Raw genomic sequence first — 19405 nt, 5'->3', positions numbered from 1 at the left:
ATGCCTTCACTATCTTCTAATTTATTGGAGTATAAGGATTCAAAATAGTTTTTGATTATCTTCTGTATTTCTGAAGTGTCTGTTGTGATATTGCCTTTTTCATCCCGTATGCTAGTAATTTGAGTTCTCTCTCTTCTTCTCTTCGCTAGCATCGCTAAGGGTCTGTCGATTTTGTTTATTTTTTTTTTTGTTTATTTTTATTTTTTTTTTGTTTATTTTTTCAAAGAACCAACTTTTAGTTGTAGTTGGATGTGATAGCTTTATTTTATTTATTTTCATGTGGTGCTGTGGATGGAACTCAGTGCCTCACACGTGCTAGGCAAGCACTCTACTGCTGAGCCACAACTCCAGCCCCAAGTGTCTTTCTTTTTTCAAACAATTCTGCCTTTTGTGTTATCAAGAGTTTTGGTGATGTAGCATTTCTTAAAGGAAAATTCCACTACAGTTGTCAGGAATTTGGAAGAAACTTTTATGATAATGCTCTTCTGATCTTACTAGAAGGTATCATGCAAGCCGAGGCAATAACAGATATCTTACATTGATGATCTTAGCTTCTACCTCAAGAAACTAGAAAGAGATGGAGTAAATTAAAATCCAAAGAATGAAGAAAAAAAATTAAGTCCAGTATGAAAATCTTATTAGATTTACAGGAAATCACAATATAGAATTACAATAGAGACAATATTGAAATTAAGAGCTATTTTTGGGAAATAAATAAAATTGAAAAAAAAAAACCTAGTCAGACTGAGCAGCAAAAAATAGAAAGACACAAGTTAACCATGTTAGAAATCCAAAAAGTAATATCACTGAGGCTGTACAGTGATATTCAAAGAAGATAAAGGAAATACTATCAACTCTATGCCAATTTAATGAAATTTACATTTAAAAAAAATTAGTTGTTAATGGACCTTTATTTTTTATTATCTATTTATATGTGGTGCTGAGAATTGAACTCAGTGCCTCACACATGCTAGGCAAGCACTCTGCCACTGAGTCACAACCCCAGCCCTGAAAAATACATTTTAATGAAATAGACCAATACTTTGGTATACACACACTAGCAAAGCTTGCTCAAGCAGAAATAGATAAAAACAAATCTCTCTATGTATATGCCTACTAAAGGGAGAATTTTGCAGCTAAAAACCATCTGTATTAGTCAGGGTTCCATAGAGGAAGAGAATCAACAAGAAGTATAATTATAAAAAAGAGATTTATTAGGTTGGCTTACATGACCAGAAGCTGGATAGTCCACAATAGCCGTCTACAAGCTGGAGAGCCGGAAGAACCAGTAGCTGTGCAGTTCAAGAGGCTGAAACCCCAGAACTAGAGGGCTCAACTGTGCTACCTTAGTCTGAGACAGAAGGTGTCTGGAGAATGGCTGCCAGAGTCCGTTTTGGAAGAGTGAAGAAGCTAGTATGATATCCTCAGACAATCAGGGCAGCAATCAAGAACCCTTTCAAGAAGAATTGCTCTTGCATCTGCTGCTGCTTCCTAGTTCTTCTTTTATTGCATACAAGCCATCATCCTATTGGATGGTTCTGCCCATGATTAAGGAAGTTTATCATTTCAGTTGGCTATCCCACATACCCATCATTCCTAAACACAATCTTATTGACGCACCCATAAGCCTCTTGATCATAGTCATCTCTTAACCCAATCAAGTTGACAATTCAAATTAACCATTATACCATCCCATAAAGAAAAAATTGCTTTACAATAAACAGTAGCAACCTGTAGTAACAATTACACACATACTCTTGTATAAAATTGAAAAGAACACATATCCCAATTCATTCCATGGAATACAGATTTCCCTGATACCAAAACTAGGCAAAGACATTATAAGCAAAGCAGAACACAAACTAACTTTCTTCACGGAGCTAGATGCAAACAATCTAAACATTTAGCAAATTGAAATGAACAATACATAAAAAAAGATAATATGTCTTAAGCAAGGGAGTACACTCCCAGTAATGCAAAGTTGGCACAAAACAAAATCAATCAATGTACTGCGATTTATTAATCAAGAAAAAGAAAATTCATTTATATCATAATAGATATAAAATAATATTTAATAAAATCTAACATCTTAAAACTATTGGTATAGTAGGCATAGAGAACGGTATTCCCAATTTAATAAGGTTAGCTGTGTAAACTGTACAGCTAACCTCATGCTTAACTGTGAAAAACAAAGTGTTTTTCTTAAGATCAGAAACTATACATTTATGTCACCTCTCATCTCTTCTGTTCAACATTGCACTGAATAACATTAAGAAGACTTTTAAGGCTTTTTTTCCTTAAAGAAAATACTCTTTTTAGTATGGGTTTTAAAATAATACTACTTTGGTGAAATATCTTTGATCTTTCACACAACCTTTTAAATTCAGTTTTTCAAAACTTTTACTGTTTGCTTAGCCTTCAAACTGATCATCTAACATGAGCATGGGGCTTGCTTGTCTTTATATTTTACATGGCAACTTGATATATTGGCATTCTGTTTTTTTCCCCAATCTAGAGTATTTTCTAAATAGTTTAAATAAAACTTATATTTTTCAGTAGAGGTTCTTGTTACAGCTGAATTCTTGAATGATTATGGAGAATGCCCCAGATATTGCTATTAATATCCTGTCTCCTACCTATGGAATAATAATAAATCCCCTTCATCTCCAAGGGAGAAAATTTAGTGTCATTTACAGTCACTCTTCCAGGAACTCTAGAAGATGTATAATCCTCAGGCTAGCAGTGTTCAGGTGTGTGTGAAACAGTGACCCGTGAACTACAAAGCAAGCAATGATGCAGCAAAGGTGGGAAACCTGTGATAGAAATTCCTACATGGAAAAGGAAATAATTGAAGACACTTAGCATCAGTGATCCATGGCAGTGATGAAATCCTCCTGCCAGGCAGACATTGTGAAGATTCCATGTCTTGATGGTAAAAATTTTCCTCTGTTCTTGGGGAGAAATTCTCTTCTCTGTTTTCTATGGTTTCTGGCTTTTACTATTTGAAAGTTTCTTCCTTACCCATTATCTTCCATAATTGTTTCTAAGGCTGATATTGGGAAACCTATCCTCCTTGCGGGATGTACAGCATTCATACCCAGCTCTTGCCTGGCACACATTTCAAAGGTCATGGATTGTTTAATTTTCAAGGTGTTTTTTCTTTTCATTCAGTAATTCTAATGGATTTACTTGGTTATTTAATTCTTCAGAATCTCAGTCAACTTCTGACTTCTTTATTTTTTATTTTTAGTTATACATGACAGTAGAGTGAATTTTGGTAGAATATACATACATAGATGCTGGGGCTGTGGCTCAGTGGCAGAGCGCTTGCCTAGGTAAGGTGAGGTACTGAGTTCAATTCTCAGCACTGCATATAAATAAATTATAAAATAAAGGTCCATGGACAACCAAAAAATATTTTTTAAAAAGAAAAAAGAACATACAAACATAAAGTATAACTTATTTTATTAGGTTCCCATTCTTGTTATTGCACATGATGTGAAGTGACGCTGATCATGTATACAAATACAAGGCTCAGAAAGTTATGATCAATTAATTCTACTGTCTTTCCCATTCCTCTCCATCTCCCTTCCCTTGGTTACCCTTTGTCTAGTCCAGTCTATTTCTATTATTCCCCTCCCCAATCATCCTTGTTTGAGGTTAGCATTCACAAATCAGAGAGAACATTTGGCTTTTAGTTTTTTGGAATTGGCTTATTTCACTAAGCATGATATTCTCCAGTTCTGTTCATTTACCAGTAAATGCCATAATTCCATTCTTTATAGATGAGTAATATTCCATTGTGTATATATACCACATTTTCTTTATCCATTCATCCATTGAAGGACACCTAGGTTATTTCCATAGGTTGGCTATTGTAAGTTGAGCTGCTATAAACATGGATGTGGCTGCATCACTGTAGTATGCTGTTTTTAAGTCCTTTGGATATAGTCCAAGGAGGGATAACTGGGTCAAATGGCTGTCCCGTTCCAAGTTTTCTGAGGAATCTCCATACTGCTTTCCATAGTGGTTGCACAAATTTGCAGTCCCACCAACAATGTATGAGAGTACCTTTCTTACCACATCCTCGCCAACATTTATTGTTGTCTGTATTCTTGAAAATTGACATTCTGACTGGAGTAAGATGAATTCTCAGTGTAATTTTAATTTGCATTTCTCTAATTGCTATAGATGTTGAACATTTTTTCATATATTTTTGACCATTTTATATTTCTTCTTCTGTGAAGTGTTTATTCAATTCCTTTGCCCATTTATTGATTGGGTTATATATTTTTCTGGTGTTAAGTTTTTTTGAGTTCTTTGTATATCATGAGGTACTGGTGGAGAAGGTTTTCTCCCAATCCTGGAAACTCTGTGTACACATTCTTGAATGTTTCTTTTGTTGTGAAGAAGCTTTTCAGTTTGATACCTTCCAATTTATTGATTCCTCATTTTACTTCTTGCACTTCAGGAATCTTGTTGAGGAATTTGGTTCGCAAGCTGACACGTTGGAGATCAACTTCTGATTTCTCAAAGCCATTCTTAGATTTATCTCTCAAGACAAAAAGTCCTCAAGGTTTGGATTGCTCTTCATTTTTCTCCACTTATGCAGTTTCACAAGCTTGAGCTCATAATTTTTTAAGAAAATTTTATTGGTGCATTATAATCATTGTACACAATCAGGGATTCATTGTGATATATTTATACCCAATGAATATACACATAGCATAATTTGGTCTATTTCATTCCCTAGTACATTTTCTTCCCATCCCTTCCTCTCTCTCTCTGATCTCTATCCTCTATATTCTACTGATCTCAATTTTATTTTCATAAGGTCCATTTTCTTTCATTATTTTTCTCTCTGTAGCTTCCATATACAAGAGAAAACATACAACCCTTGTCTTTCTGAGTCTGTCTTATTTCATTTAGTATATTTTATAGTTCTATCCATTTGCCTATAAATGATATAGTTTCAGTCTTCTTTATGACTGAAAATCTATTGTGGGTGTATACATCTTCTTTATCCATTCATCTGTTGATAGATGCCTAGGCTGGTTCCATTACTTGGCTACTGTGAATTGTGCTGCTATAGACATGGATATGCATGTATTACTGTAGTTTTCTGACTTTAATTCCTTTGGATAAATACTGAGGAGTGAAGAGCTAGGTCATATGGTGGTTCCATGCCTAATCTTGAGATGAACTACCATACTGATTTCCATAGTGGTTGTAGTAATTTAAAATCCTGTCAACGATGTTGACATCCTCTTCACATTTATTATTATTTGTATTATTGATGATTGCTATTCTAACTGGATAGTGATGAAATCTTAGTGTGGTTTTGATTTGCATTTTCCTGATTGCTAAAGATGTTGAACGTATTTTAATGTGTTTTTTTTTTTTGAGGGGGGGTGTCTTTACATTTCTTATTTTGAGAAGTATATTTTTAGTTAATATTTCCATTTATTGATGGGGTTATTTGTTTTATGCTGTTAAGTTTTTTGAGTTGTTTATATAGTCTGGATATTAATCCTTGGTCAGAAAAGTAGCTAGCAAAGATTTTATCCCATTCTATAGGCTGATATTATTTCTCTAATCTGTGCTAAGGCAACTGATAGCACAGCTCCCAAAGATCCTTGTGTAATTCTCTCCCCTTGAATATGTGCTGGACCTAGTGATTTAAGATTAGAATATGAGAGTTTCCTCTTATCTGTGATTTCTTCTTCTGTTGTTTTACTTATCTGATATTAGCCAGTGCTGGAAAATTGCAAGAGAAAACTTCTAGAAGAAAAAATCCATATGTTTTTAAATTGTGGCCCACGTTGGGCCACAATTAAGTCTCAATTGGGTAGAATGAAGTTTCATATCATCTTGCTCCATCTTGCATGGGATGTGAATCATCCCTTTCCTGCCATGTCAATGCCGTATACACTATACAATATATAAGTTGCTTAGAAGACCTTTGGGTTTTCAGATGAATATTTCTGGTTATATAACAGTGCTTATATTCAAGGAACCCATATTTACTTAATAGTTACTCCAATGTGCAAAAGTAATGACACTGGCTATCTGGATACGTCTAACAAAAGCCTCAAAGTGCTTCTGTTAAGTGAAAAGGTAAAAGTTCTCAATAGTAAAAGAAAAACAATTGTATGCTGAAGCTACTAAGATCTATGGGAAGTTACTGCTGTTAATCCAATACTGTGCCTGTTTATAAATGAAACTTTATCATAGGTATGTTTGTACAGGAAAAATCATGGTATATATAGGATTTGGTGCTAACTGCAGTCTCAGGCATCCACTGGACATCTTGACACTTATCCCTGTAGACAATGAAGGAAAACTGTATAGCAAAAGCAATGAGTTGACGATTCTAAGTAAGGCTATAAAAGACTTTAACTTATGTCTTTTTGGAATATTTTTCCTTTTGACTCTTGTACTGACTTGATCTGCTTACCATGTTATCACAAATGAGATATTTGCCAAATATTTCACCACCTTATAATATAGGTTTCCTCATTGAGCATATGATGTTAATCTTCTTGCCAATAACCACCCTGATGATAATCCATAAAAATATATTTATGTTTTTCTATGATAGTCTCTGTTTCCTTGGCCAATTGCCATATTAATTAGGGAAACACTAATTTCTGTGTTAAATAAGCCTCTCAAATATCAGTGGTTTGACAGAACTGCATTCTTCTTTCATGTAACAGGACAATGTGTGTGTTCCCTGTGAATGGTGGTGGAAACGGGGTTCCTCCCAATGATTCTGTGGGATCCCAAGGGATCCTTATTCTTTCTTTTTCTTCTTTTCCCTTAGATTCTACCACCCCTTGCTTTTCACCAGTGGAGGTTGGAGGGGATTTCCCTTGTTCTTAACAACTTCAGTGTAGTGACACAACTCCTTTTGCTAACTTTCCATTGATGAAAATCTGTCCTATGACCTGTTCTGAAATGACAGTGGTTGGAAAGTGGAGTCTGTCTTGAAAATAATCACTCAGTGACAATTCCAGAATCTGGCAGCAGGAACATAAATTTGTGGTAGACAGCTAGGTACTACTTTCAAGGTAGGAAGAGATCAAAGTCAAACCTTACTGCTGATGGGTCTGGCCTGCTGCTGATTGGCTTTATGGTTGGGAAGGATTCAAAGAAATAATATCTTGTGAAGATTTCGATGACCAAGTGTGAGTAGTGTGGACAGGTCAAAACCATGCAATGTCTCTCTACTGCTTACAGAATGAGTTCAAAGTCTTTAGCTTGACATTCACAAACTTCTATGCTCTCAAGTAGAGGCATCTTTACTATGTTTAAATTTCATTACTCCATTTCATGTGTTCTAAACTCTGATCAAATATTATTACCCATGTCAGTATAAGCATGTTGGATAATGCTGTCTTTTTGTTCTGGAAGCATTTGTCATTTAATAATCCTTTAATTCCACATTCAAAAGCCACCTTATCATGAAGCAACAATCAGACTTGACTCACCTGTTTTATCTCTTACCTTTCCCTCATCTGGACACTCACATACCTCAGATGTATTATGTATTTTCCAAACACAAGGAACAAATCAGTGCTAGCAAATATTCATTTTCTACTAAGAAATATATTTTAAAGGTACAGGAAAACAAAGAGTGCATTTATTAAATACTTTTAAAAAATTATAAAGGAATATTCCCTTAAGAATTTTGCTACCACACCCAGTACTTACTGAAAGCTTCCAGAGTGATTACCTGACATGTGAAAACTTGTCATTATTTATAGACATTCTGCCCATGAATCACAGGCACACACAGGCAACAACTTCCATTTAACTAGTGCTTTGATACATGTTGTCTCTTTGACAATTCCAGTCTATTTGATAATTTTAATCTACATAGTATGATTAATAAAACATAAAATTTCCCTAATATGTTATTTATTGTGGTATAAACCTATAAAAATATTAAATTTTCATCTTCTCTTTTGGCAATAAAACTCTCTATGAGACCATTTTGGCTGTCATTAAAATGTAAGTATGCATTAGTTTGTGTGTACTCTTATGAAATCAATATAATTATAAAATTGTTTATGGTCAAAATATGTTTGGAAAAATTCTGCTTAATGAAACTTATTCTGCCTTGCACTTCTAAATATTTGTGAACTTATTTTATGTTTTTTCAACTTGATTTTAAGCTTTTGGCAGTAGATAGTGTGTCTTATATGTCTTTGAATTTCTAACAGTGCCTAACATAATGCTATTCATTGAAAATCACCTTGCCTGAATTTGAAGGAAGTTTAGAGGGTATTTATTTAAGTGGCTTTGAAACTTTGCTTATTGGACACCTGGAGATGCAGCCTTAACCAATGTGCCTCTACTTTTATACATTATAAATATTGAGTAATATTTCATTTTCACAATCACTTCACTTTCAAAAGTTAAGAGAGATTGAGCTTATCCAATCGTCTTATTTTATGGATGAAATAAACTGAGCACAGACTGCCTGTTATGTCTATCAGGATAGATTGGTCATCCTATAATAATAAATCCAGGTCTCAGTGGCTTAACATAAAGTGAAGGTTATTTTGCTGCTCCTGCTCCTTACTCCATGTAGAGAATAAGGAGTATCTTTTCAAAAAACTCATTCAAGAACCAAAGTTCTGTGGCAGGGGAAGGAAATGTGAATGATGTCTAGGTTTCTCAAGTGTCTGTTGTACACATTTCTTGGCTAAAGATGGTCATGTGATTATGCCTGACTTCAAAGGTATCAGTGTGTAAAATCCTACCTTGTGCTTCCAAGGAAAGCTGACATATTTTTTATAATCCCTAGAGAGGAAATACACTTAGAACACTTGACAACTCACTTACCCATTTATCAGTAGCTCCAGGATTAAATAATGACTATAATATATCCCTGTCTATTCTTTCTATTGTAATATGGAGAAGTAGAATATTAAATATTCAGAATAGATGCTGGTGAAGTTTTTTTTTTTTTTGGTTTGTTTTTTGTTTGTTTGTTTATAGGAGAAAAAAAGCAACAACAACAACAACAAAAACTAAACAAGACATGAGAAGTTTTGCTTGATTTTTCCTCCTCTCTCTAACATCTGTCCTGACTCTTGCTTGATTTTCCTTGGTATGATAACAAGCACATATGTGCTCTCTATGCAGATAGAATCACTTTGGTCCCCTGGTTCCTGCTAGTTGAAATCCTGTTTCTGTACTTTCATTGTACCTTCAGTTCCAGTAACATTTTGCTCTCCTGTTTTCTTTGTATTGCTGACTGTTCCTTCTTTCTTCAAGCTTTCTTCTCTCTCTCTCTCTCTCTCTCTCTCTCTCTCTCATCACTTCTTATTTCACTCTTCTTCTAAGACCAAACTTGAACACACTATAATGTCAACTTATTTGTTCACAATGGCTCACTGTCTGAGAATTAAAATAGTAATCAAAAATTGAGTCTAAATTCCAGGGCTAGTCCCTATAATATGCGGTAGCCTGGGTATGTTAGTTCACTTCATTAAGGCCTACATTTGCTTTAGTAAAAAATGATCGTATTAGCTAGGCACGGTGGCGCAAGCCTGTAATCCCAGCAGGAGGATCTCGAGTTCAAAGCCAGTCTCAGCAAAAGTGAGGTGCTAAGCAATTCAGTGAGACCTCGTCTCCAATAAAAATACAAAATAGGTCTAGGATGTGGCTTGGTGATCAAGTGCCCCTGATTTCAATCTCTGGTACCCTCCACAATCATCATATTACCCCATATGATTTTTAAAGAGAATAAAATGTGAATGGACTTGGTAAATAATAGTTACACTCTAAATGCTCTCTTATCTTCCTTTCCCCTTTCTTTGCCCTAAAATTTTTTATTTCATATCTTTTTCTTTTAGTAAAATTAATGTTATTGCCTTAACCTCACTTTGCTACATCAAGTCACTTCACCTTTAATTCATTTTGAACAGTTCCACTGGACTATTATTGTGCACAGGAAAAAAAACTCACCAACAAAGTGATACTATGAGATATATTAAAGAAAGATTAAAGTTGAAATCCACTCAATATGTTATTAAGTTGATTTCAATATGATCTCAATTTATATAAACTCATTAATTCACCTTTGTGAACTTTTAAATTTTTTTTTAATTGTAGATGGACACAATATATTTATTTATTTATTTTTATGTGGTGCTGAGGATCGAACCTAGTGCCTCCTCACACATGCGAGGCAAGCGCTCTTCCACTGAGCTATAGCCCCAATCCTCTCCTTTGTGAACTTTTATAGATTAATTTGTTGTGCATTAAAATTCTATATATGCATATGGACTTCCCTTTTCCTCTACTTATTTCTGTCTCCTTTGTTCCTTTTTGTTTTTTTCTTATTTCAAATGTTGTTTTGCCTTGTGAAGTGCCCTAGAGCTACTCCAGACCTTATCTTCTCAAATATCCTGATGTGTTCTGGATCAACACCACTGATGATAGAAGCATCACACAGTGTCATGTGTAAGTATTTACATGATAGGAATGTGCTGGATTGGATAAGTCTACTGTTGTTATAAACAACTTTAAAATCTCAATAGATTTACAAAGCAGAAGACTATGGATTGCTCATATAACAGTTGAAAAAGGTGTTTAAGGATGGCCTTGTACAAAGTGATCAGAGAGCCAGGCACCTTTCATGATGGGCTTCACAGTCCCTTAGAGCTGTGGTGTCCATCATGGTAGTCACCAGCCTGCAGCAAACAAATGGGGACTTGAAATGTAGCTAGTTCTAAATGTAATAAGTGTGAATTATATAGCAATTTTGAAGATTTAGGATAAAAAACATTACAGTGAATAAATAATTTTCATAATTGATTACTTGTGGAAATAACAGTTTTTATATATTAGGTTAAATAGATTATGTTATTAAAATTAATTTTACTGTCTGTTTTTAATTTTTTCACTTGTTTGGTAGAAAGCAAAATTTCACCTACATGCAGTAGCACATGCCTGTATTCCCAGCAACTCAGGAGGCTATGGCAGGAGAATCACAAGTTCAAGGCCAACCTCAGCAACTTAGTGAGACTGTCTCAAAATAAAATAAAAAGAATTTTGAATATATATCAGAGGCAGAATGTCCCAGGGTTCATGGATTCAATGCACAGAAACAAACACACACATTAAAAAATAAGAAAAAAAAGCTTGGAATTTCACATGCAGAGTTCTCAAGTCTTAGATTTAGATCTTTTGCAACTAGTCATAGAAAACAGAAGAAGAAAGAGTATAATTAATTTTAATCTTTACATGAATCAGGCCTGAAAGATATATTTATATATAAATTATATATATATATATATATATATATATATATATAATTTATATCTACACAGCCTGGGCCAGAACTCAGACATATGACTACTCTTTTCTGAAAAAAGTCTGGGAGATGAATATAAGCATGTGTCCAGGCACAACAAGGAATCAATTGTGGTGACTACATAAGCCATCTTTTTAAAATATACAGTATGCTCTTATGCATATGTGTGTATGTATGCATTCGTGTCTGTGCTTGTTTGGGGGTATGCATGTGTGTATATCCGTGTATGTGAATAAATGTCTTGCCACCCCTGTTAGAGATCAGCTCCTTGAATCTTAACATTTTGGAATCTTTTTCTACACAGTCTTGTAGTCACTTAAGTATACAAAATCTATATATTTTTTACTGACTTGAATGTTTGTGAAAACATAAGTGCAGGAATGAATATACTTTTGAAATGTGTATACTTGGGGAAATGGTGGTGTGGTAGGATGTGGATATGGTGTAAATCAAGGAATAATTGGAAATCTGACAGAAAATTTTTACAGAAGACAGTTAACACCAGACGTAGGAATATATTCTTTTTTTAAATTGGCGCATTATAAAAGTGGGCTGCATTATGACATATTCATACATGCACATATTTTGGTTGATTTCATTTCATAACGCCTCACCTTCTCATTCCTTCCAAACCTTTCTCTACTTGACTAGTCACCTTGTTATTTTTATGAAGAGGAATACATTCTTAAGGATATAAAATGCACTCTAATTTAATGACTGGATTGAGGTGATGGGAGATGGTGAGATTATTATTTATAAAGAACTGATACTAAAAAACAAAAAAAAAGAACTGATACTGTTTATTAATATACTAAAGTGAGGAAAAGCTTTGAATCAGTAATGCCCAGGAGAAGGCTCTTGATGATATATGGAGGTTAAGTCAGTTTATTTAAAATATATGTTAGGGCTGGGGTTGTGGCTCAGCGATAGAGTGCTCGCCTCGAATGTGTGAGGCCCTGGGTTCAATCCTCAGCACAAGAAAATGAATAAATAAAATAAAGGCATTGTGCCCAATTATGAATAAAAAATAAATATTTAAAAATAAAATATGTGTTAGGAGAGCAGAAGGGGAAAGATGCTACATTGCTAGCCTGCTATCTTCTCTCCTAAAAATTCTGTTGCTCTTCCTTTTTAACACAAAGATCTCAACTTTAGTTTTTTGAGATGGCACACTGCAGACTTCTGTTTGTTTATTCTTCACATGCAAATTACCTCTTGTTTTCCAGCCAGTCTCCTCTTTCCAAAGTTGAAACACGAAAGGTGGAATACTTATGGCATTGTAGCCCCAAATAACAAGAAATGCTAAATTTTCTTCATTTTTAGAAAAATTCCATGTGGTGTGCCTGTGTGTCAGTCTCTTTTGTCATGCCAATTGGTTCAGAATCCTTCCTCTGTTGGTGAGGGTAGTTGAAGTTCATATACCTAAGAAAGAAACCACATGAGTGTCTGCAATTCACACATGGCTAGTAGTAGTGTCAGCAATAGTCATAGGTATTTAGTCTTGACCCATTTGCATTGTTTTGAAAAAATGATGTCATCTTGTATGTGTCTATGCTGTCTGAAATGCAGATATTGGAAAATCTACCACTAACATAGCAGCTGAACCATGTGTGTGGGTTGGAGCATATGCATATATATGCACATTAATGTAAGATGTTCTACACTGCATGGTGGTTGTGGATAAGAACTTAGGAGGTTGAAGTAGTTGTGGATATAAATTAAACATCTTTTTATCTTATATAACCCTGTATCAAAGCATATAAATATGATTTGTGTTTTATATCTGCTATGAAAATATATACTTAAATACTCTTTTTTTTTTTTAAAGTGCCTTCTCCTGCTATGAGCATTGTAGCACCTATTTTTGCCATTTGACCTCTATATCAATCCTTTGAATTAAGGAAAATAATTATTTCTATTTAATAGGCTAAAAACTAAAACAGGATTCAAATAAGAAAATGAGTTTCTGTTGTTACTACCATGTAGTTATTTGTAGTGAGATGATACTGTTGATGTGAGTCAGACAAGAAAAAACAAGTGGAGTCAAATATTAATTGGAATGTGATCCAATTCATGGGAACATAAATGACTTGCTTCAGAATCACCTAGGATGCTTGTTAACTCATGTTTCTAAGGCCAAAAAAAAAAAAAAATCTATTGAGTTATAATTCCCAGATATATAGTGCATGGAGTTTGCATCTGCTGTAATTATTTAGCTGCTTTAATGCATATTTAAGTTTGAAAACCACTGAAAAGTGGAACTCGATTAGGCCTTGGAGTTTAATAGTCATTGATTTGAACTGCAGTGGTTCCATTAAGCTATTTGACATTGCATCTCAGTTTTCTTGCATTGACAGTACAGATAATAAAACATACAATTATGGACAATTTTTCTTAATGTACAAGAGAAAATGCAGTGAAAAAATGATTTCTGAAGAAATGCTTCTTGCACAGTGTGGGTTTACCCTATTTTTGAGGGACGCAGGCAAATTCAAACCCTCTTCTTTGTTACCCACAAGAGAATAAATGAAGAAGAGAAAAATTGGTAAAAACAAATAAGGAGTTCTTTTAAAAAAAAATAAACTTGGCTGTAGGTCATGCAAGCTTATTTGGCTAACTTAAGAAGCCTTCTGAAATACATGGGCTCTAAGCTTAGAAGGAAACATAAATCTTCTGAACTTCAGAGTTTAGGTTGTCTCTAGCACAGTATAACTCTGATCGTCTGCTTGGTTAAAATTTTTTTTAATTCAATTCCCCTGGCAATCCTAGAAGCAGGACATGAATAACTTTCAAAAGAAAAAAATCTTTGTTGTTTGCATAGCACAGCTTTCCATTCAGTTAGAAAAAAATTACTAAAATTTCCCTTGAAAAGCAGTCATTGAAATGTTCTGAAAAATTCAAAGAACTTTTTTGAAAATATCAGCTTCAAAACAAAATTTCTCAAGGTTTTTATAAAACCAAAATACCAAAACCCTGATGGGCGCTCTCATCTCTGAGCCATATGTTGTCAGCTCATCTGATGCTATGAATATTTTGGGGGAAAGAATTTTCTGGATCATGGAACCAGATTTTGCAATTTTAGCTTCCTGGAATTGGGCCATACATTAATGGAAACTTACTTTTGTCAGGCAGAGGAGTCAATAAGAATAATAAACCTTTCTTAAAAAAATAAAAAAAAGAATAATAAACCTTTCTTGAGCCAATATTTTTGTCCATACACTGAACTAAGCACTTGAAAAATAAAAGACAAATAAAACAAGATTTGTACTCTGTAGATATTGGAAGTTTCATATTTATAACTGCAGACAATAATTTTTGGTGTTAAGAAATCTCTATCAGCACTCATTCTTTCTCAGCTTCCTTTATGTACTCAAAGGGTAAACTGTCAACTTGATTGGTGTCATTAGAAACAAAAAATTTCTTTTAATATCCACTAAATAAAGGGATGTTGATGGGTGGCTTAGATGTGGTTATCTGGGGTATTGAGAATTTAGAATGATCATTGATCTGACCCTGACAACCTATATGAGGAAGATTAACCTTTTTGACATTTCACCCAACCTTAGAAGGGGAAATTATTGAAAAAATATTTAAAGCATATTGTATTCACTTTTTACTTAATCAGATGGATAGTTCAATGCTAAAGAGATGGATCCATAAGAAATTGGTATGATTGATCATGTAATTGATGAAAGCTTAGAGAACTGATTTAGAAAATATATAGATGTGGTAAAATCCTGCTTTGTGTATTCTGGATAAGATATCAACTTTTATGAAGAAAATTCTAATCCAAAGCTGATAGGTTGATCACAGTCCTGTTAATTCTGACAACTGATATTTTAAAATACAAATTTAATTTTTAAATGCTCATTTCAGTTGTTCATATTTTTTTCATAGAATATTTAATAAGAGAATAAATATTTACATAGCAGAAAACAAATAAACCCAACTCAAAGACAGACCACACAGCCTAGAGTCACATTAAAGAAACTGCAGCTGTGATGTCACTTACAATAAGAAACCACACCTCTGGTTCTTCCACTGTTCATGGACACATGTGCCATGACTATTTCACAGGGACTCTGAAGAGACAAATTAAGAAAAGGTCTTTGAAAAATGTGAAAATGGTATGAATGTTTTGTCTATAATTGTAAAGTTCTTAAAAAATTAGTGTTACAGTAAAAATTCTCTGTGAAGTTGCATATTTACCTCTTGTGGCTATGTGGGAAGAAGGAATTCTTAAATAGTGAAACTACATAAATAAAAACAGAATAAAAAATGACCAAAACAAAGAGACATCAATTCAATTAGAGTCCATGAAAAATTATTTTTCAGAACTGAGCAAGGTTTGGTTTGAAGTATCCAAGCCTGTTCCACGAAGTATTATTTTTTCAAGGTGCTCTGTGAAAAAGAGTCCAAAAGATAACAACAACAACAACAACAACAACAAAATTGCATATGTTCCTTTAAAACTCACACTGAATATAAAAATACTATCGACTCTGAGAAGTCCTGCAAAGAAAAAAAATCTTTATTATTTTGTTTAACACAAAATTTCTTAAACTTATTTAAAAAAAATCCCTCTTTTTTTTTTTTTGACATATGGCAACATCCATTCATGACTGCTAAAAATATTTTTAAAATCCACAATTGGATACATCCTGTTCTAGTAGGATTTGAAAAGTTAGTTGACCAAAGTAGAATAAACACATTAGGCTTGGAAATTACTTAAGAAGCAGGAAGCAATCCTGTGTGGATGTCTTCCTCAAGTGACAATTATTATGATCCCATTTGTAGTATGGACTTAAGGTGTACAGAGCACACTCTAGATACACTGTTCTAAGGGAATAGTGATCCTTACTTATTCCAGAAATCCATTCTGCTGAAGGTCAGTAGAGATACTCAGTGATGATTTATTTATAGTTTGGAAATATTATCTACATACCAGAAGCAGCTTTTGCCCACAAACTTTCCTAATCACCCTGTTATTTTTAACTACCAGTTGAATCTATGGTGATGATGATCACAGGCAAATGAATGGACAGAATTTTGATTTATTTGGTTATTAAATTCTGTTTACTTTCTTCTAGCCATTATTATTATTATTATTATTATTATTTTACCTATAAATTACTTTTTATTTGTGGTGCTGGGGAAAGAATTCAGGGCCTTGCACATGCTAGGAAAGTGCTGTAGCTCATAGCTACACTCTCAACCCACAATGTCTTTTTAAGCCTTATTATCTGTCTTTAGTTTATTCAGCAGGTATTCAAACAACTGCTTCATGCTTGGAACCATGGGAAACATTGGAAAAACAAGAGATAAAAAGACATGGTCTTTCTTTTGAAGGCTTGTTGATACAGCACTGAACAAATGTAATGTTTTATTTGCTTCTGGGGAAGTTCTGTCTGCTTTCAGGATTCTGATCCATCTGCCTCACTCCTATCACACTGCAAGTTCTACCACAGATTTATTACCTGTGTCTCAAATATGATTCAAATAATTGATTTCTAACTTTCAACCACTTTGTGCTTCATACCTGGTTGCTGTCACCCAATTGAGCATTGACAAATTTCCAGAATACCTCTAGACCTAGGGTACTACCAGGCAGGACTATTGGGGTCCCTGTCTTTCCTTAAAGATTTCCTTGTGTCCTGGCTGCACTACTGTCACAGGGGGAACAATAAAATATTTAAAGGTGATATCATCATCAGATAAGTTTTTGGATGCTACTTTCCTGATCCTATCAAAAGACTAAATGATGTCTGACAATTTAGGTGTGCCAATGGGAGTGAGATTTTTGGTGGTTTTAAAAGCAGTTCTCATCCATAAAAATAATTTCAATATTTCCTTAGTCTTCTGAGTTAACATTAAATTTATTACAATATTAAACTCAATTGTTTGCCTTTCTTATGCTTCTTGATTTGCATATGTTGTTAATTTTATCCATCATTTTAAAGGAGACTTTTGATCAATGGTCAATCAACTTAGAATTTACAACCCAGAAAAAAATGCCCTTAGTAATCAGTCCATATTCAAATTTTATTAATTTTCTAAAATATTTAAAACTGCATTTATGAATTCAATATATTCAGCATTGACTTATTTATTTTATGGGGAATAAAACCCTCCCAAAGTACTGAACTGTTAAAAATATATTTAACAATTGAAATTATAAAATATAGTAAACTGCATTCTTTTAATCATTTCAAGAATGTTTATAATCTTTTTCAAGTGAAATTGGAAAGGTGAAATCAATCTTTTAATTATATATTTTTGCATATCTAATTAAATATCTGCATTTACATATTAATCACAAGACTAAATCTTAAAGATATTTATTTAGCTTTACAATTTAAACACCAAATCTGCACATTAAGCTTTGCACAAAATTATTAACATAGCTTTGATTTACTTAATAAATCCACTCAATTAAAAACAATTTCTCAGAGTTAAAAGACACCCGCAGGTGAACAACTTTATCTTTCTGAAAAAGTTGTTTTTTCCAATTCCAGAAACCCCAAGACCAGAGAATTTTGCCAGGACATAAAACAACAGAATTTCAGATCTATAAGGTAATTCTTATAATATTGCCAGGTGAGTTAAGTGTTGCTTGTGGTCTCTTTGACAATAGGATCCTAATGTACTACAAAGAGGTTAGTAATCTAGCCCATAATTCTGGATAATGGGTCAATTTTTTTCTGCCTGAATTAAATAAACATAAACATCTATAATTTCCTACAGTGTTGGTTTAAACTTGAATCCTCATGAAACAAATCTGGTTCCAAAGATACCCTAATGTTATTTCACTGGATAGTTCTTCTATAAATATTTTAAAACTTTCTTTAATTAAAATAATTAATTGTAGCAAAATACTAATGACATAAAATTTACCACCTTAACTATTTTTAAATGTGCAGTTCAGTGACATTAACCCATTGAGTCCTAAGTTTTCAATTCTGTGAATATTCCAGTGAAATAGACAGTGCTTTAAAATACATTTGAAATAACAATTTAGAGCTTTTAAAAAATTAATATCATTATTTTCTAATAATTATTATATAATTATATCATTAACATAATTACATTATATACAATATACTATATTTAAGTTTTTATAGGTGTTCTACACCAGGGAAGACAGGACAAATGGGTTAAGTACTTTCTCGAATTGTGCTACTATCAGCACCATTCATTCACAGAACACCTTTTGTCTTGCAAAATGGAAACTTTGTACCTATTAAACAACAGCTTTCCATTCCCTCCTCTCACCCTGCCCCACAATCCTGATAACTACCATTCTACTTTCTAAGAGTTCGAGTATTCTATGTACATTAAGTGGAATCATACAGCATGCATTATTTTGTGACTGGTTTATTTCAGTTAGCATAATTTTATGTTTTATCCACATTTTAACACAGGCATAATTTTCTTCCTTCTTAAGGGTATTGCCTATTGTATGTATATATCACATTTTCTTTATCCATTCATGTCTGTGGACACTTGGGTTGTTTTCCCTTTTTGTCATGTCTGCGGACACTTGGGTTGCTTTCCCTTTTTGTATGGCTATTGTGAATGTGCAAATATTTCTTCAAGTTCCTGCTTTTAATTCTTTTGGTTATATATCTAGAAGTTGAATTATCAGATCATATAGTAATTCTATTATACTGTTTTAGCTTTCTTTAATTGTATGTCCTGATTAGTTTGAGAGAACCATGCTTACTAGTGGCATTCAACAAAAGCTACTGTTGATTTGAATAATAATTTTTTAAAAAACATGACCTGAATTTTATACTGTGTGACTGATTCACTTAATATTTTCTGAGTGTGGGATTGTATGGACTGGATCCTCTCATCTCTCATGGCTTCGTTTTCAATTAATAGTGGGATAAGGCTTGGAGCCTCCCTGATTAAAGTGTAGTTTGTGGACCAACAGCACTGACAGAAACAGATGATTGTTAGAAAGATAGAGTCTCAGATTCCACACCAGTTTTCTAAACCAGAATCTTCATTTTAACAAGATACTGAGGTGATTGTTATGTAGCTAAAAATGTATTTCAAACAATGTCTTACAGG

General features: G+C 33.5%; 1 long non-coding RNA gene across 3 annotated transcripts in view; it reads left to right on the top strand.

Moving 5' to 3' along the window:
- The window catches only part of LOC107143987, a 76802-nt gene that overhangs the window by 45507 nt on the left and 11890 nt on the right, over window positions 1-19405 (top strand). The window contains exons 2-4 of one of the 3 annotated variants that reach the window (XR_007348513.1): window positions 10383-10476; window positions 16583-16704; window positions 17845-17904. This is a non-coding gene — a long non-coding RNA (uncharacterized LOC107143987). Of the gene's footprint in view, window positions 1-7758; window positions 8014-10382; window positions 10477-16582; window positions 16705-17844; window positions 17905-19405 lie in introns of those variants that run through there. The other 2 variants (XR_007348512.1, XR_001503749.2) reach the window with 2 other exon arrangements.

The sequence above is a fragment of the Marmota marmota genome, unplaced genomic scaffold (genome assembly GCF_001458135.2).
Source record: "Marmota marmota marmota unplaced genomic scaffold, marMar, whole genome shotgun sequence".
Taxonomy (NCBI): Eukaryota; Metazoa; Chordata; class Mammalia; order Rodentia; family Sciuridae; genus Marmota; species Marmota marmota.
This window is presented reverse-complemented; position numbering and strand designations above follow the sequence as displayed.